Source organism: Papaver somniferum, unplaced genomic scaffold (genome assembly GCF_003573695.1).
Source record: "Papaver somniferum cultivar HN1 unplaced genomic scaffold, ASM357369v1 unplaced-scaffold_118, whole genome shotgun sequence".
NCBI lineage: Eukaryota > Viridiplantae > Streptophyta > Magnoliopsida > Ranunculales > Papaveraceae > Papaver > Papaver somniferum.
Window position 1 is genome coordinate 7,158,374 of NW_020620825.1, and position 3,079 is coordinate 7,161,452.

Genomic DNA, 3,079 nt, shown 5'->3' on the forward strand with positions numbered 1-3,079 from the left:
AGATTGGTAGAAAGCTGTCCACACCATCAATTCAGTGACGTCATGATACTCCAATACTTTTAAGAAGCTCTCCACCCAAGTGATAGATCTTTTCTTGACGCCGCGGGTGGTGGTGCACTAATGAACAAGACGTTGACCCAAGATAGAGAGTTGATTGAGAGTATGGCGGCGTACTCGCAACAATTCTACACAAGAGAAGAACCAACGGTTAGGCGAGTGCATGAAGTTAGTGATTCATCTTCACACCTTGATCAAAGGATGAGTAGCATGGAAAGGATAATGCAACAAATGGTCGCGGTAATTATTCCGGATGATGAGACCGAGCAAGTAAATGTTGTATATCCAAATCAAAGGCCAAGGTGTGATCCATACTCCAATACTTACAATCCCGGTTGGAAGGATCATCCTAACTTTAGTTATGCGAACAAGCAAGCGGCGGCTCCTAATCCATATGTGCAACAAGGTGGTTTCCAACAATCACGCTTCCAACCTCAACAACAATTCCAACCACAACAAGTCAAGGAGCGTGATTCTTCGAGTGATGACAAGCTCAATGCGTTAATGCAAGGCATGCAAGGTCTTACTTCTATGTTACAACAAAGCCAACAAAAGAATGAATCGTCCATTAAGAATTTGCAAACCCAAGTGGGACAATTGGCAACCGATGTGCATCTATTGAAATCTCAAGCATCCACAAAGCTTCCTTCACAACCATTTTTGAATCCAAGAGAGAATGTTAATGCGGTTACGTTAAGAAGTGGGAGACAAGTGGAGAGTCCAAGTCATCATGAAGAATCTAGTGAAGAGGTAGTCAAAGACAAGGAGGAAGTCGCACCAAAGGAGAATTCAACACCAACCGACCAATCCAAGGAACCGGTTCCTAGTTTCACTACTCCACCTCCTTTTCCTAGTCGCTTTGCTAAGTCCAAGAAAGAAGCTCAAGACAAGGCACTCATGGATATATTCAAGAAGATATAAATGAACATCCCATTCATCGAGGCCATCAAGACAATTCCAAGGTATGCTAAATTCATGAAGGAATTATGCACAAAGAAGGATAGGTTGCTTGATAATGAAATTACTAAAGTTGGCGAGAGTGCGTCGGCTATGCTATTGAAGAAGATGCCTACAAAGTGAACGGATCCCGGTGGTTTCACGGTGCCAATTACTATTGGTACAAAAAGGTTTGAACATGCTTTACTTGACTTGGGAGCTTCCATAAGTGTAATGTCGGTCGATATATATGACTCCTTGAATCTTGGACCTTTGAAAGAGACAAGAGTGATTATCCAATTAGCAAACAAGTCTAACATATATCCTAAGGGACTTGTAGAAGACGTGCTAGTGTAAGTAAATGAGATTATTTTTCCGGTTGATTTCTTCGTGGTGGATATGGGAAACAATGATAATCGGTCATCTACTTCTTTACTTCTTGGGAGGTCATTTATGAAGACAGCAAAGACGAATATTGACGTTGACAAGGGTACACTTACTATCGAATTCGATAAGGAGATAATACACTTCAACATATTTGAAGCCATGCGCTACCCAAGTGATGTGCATTCCGCTTAATCCATTGATGTGGTTAGTTCGTTACCGCAACAAATGGTGGAATTGAGTCAAAAGGACGAACTTGAGGTGGTGTTGCAAAAGAACATTGAATTGGACGTCCACTGCTTGTCCAATTTGGATGTTGAAATCTCCAAGGAATTGGTGGAGATGTGTGGTGCCTTTACGGAATTGCAAGAAGCTAAAAAGGGTAATGTTTCATATATTTCTTTACCCATGGATGATGAATTACTTGTACCATATATTGTGAAGGCGCCTAAGCTAGAATTGAAGCCACTTCCGGAACATTTGAAGTATGCTTTCTTGGGAGATGAAGATGAGCTTACGGTGATTATTGTAAAGAACCTCACATCGGTACAAGAAGACCGTTTGCTTAGAGTTTTGAAAGAGCACAAAATGGCTATTGTGTGGACAATTGCGTACATCAAAGGCATTAGTCCATCCGTGTGCATGCATAAAATTCTAATGGAAGAGAACGTGAAGCCGGTACGTGATGCTCAACGTAGGCTTAATCCTCCCATGATGGAGGTTGTGAATAAAGAGATACTCAAATTGCTAAGTGTGGGGGTGATCTACCCAATATCCGATAGCAAATGGGTTAGTCCGGTACAAGTGGTACCAAAGAAGTCCGGTGTTACGGTTGTTAGAAATCAAGACGATTAACTTGTTCTTACAAGAGTTCAAACCGGTTGGAGAGTGTGCATTGATTATAGAAAGCTTAATTCCGCAACTCGAAAGGATCACTTTCCTTTACCTTTCATTGATCAAATGTTGGAGCGGTTAGCGGGGCATTCTCATTATTGTTTCTTGGACGGTTATTCGGGATACAACCAAATTGTGATTGCACTGGAGGACCAAGAGAAGACCACTTTCACTTGTCCGTTTGGAACGTTTGCATATAGACGGATGTCGTTTGGTCTTTGCAATGCACCGGCTACTTCCCAAAGATGCATGGTAAGTATATTCTTGGATTATGTGTAGCGCATTATCGAGGTATTTATGGATGATTTCAGTGTTTATGGCAATTCTTTTGATAGTTGTTTAGACAACCTTGAACTAGTTCTTAAACGATGCATAGACACAAACCTCGTCCTTAATTGGGAGAAATGTCACTTTATGGTAAACATGGCATAGTACTTGGTCACATCGTGTCCTCTCGAGGGCTCGAAGTGGACAAGTCAAAGATATATTTAATAAGGAACTTACAATATCCCACTTCGGTGAGGGAATCCGTTCATTTCTTGGTCGTGCAGGTTTCTACAGGCGTTTTATCAAGGATTTCTCCAAAATCTCCATGCCGATGTGCAAGTTATTACAAAAGGAGGTATCTTTTGACTTCAACAAGGAATGCAAGGATGCCTTTGACAAATTGAAGGCAATGTTGACAAGTGCGCAAATTATCAAATCACCGGATTGGAATCTTCCATTTGAATTAATGTGTGATGCTAGTGATTATGCGGTTGGAGCCGTTTTGGATCAAATAGTGGACAAATTGTCCCATGTTATCTAT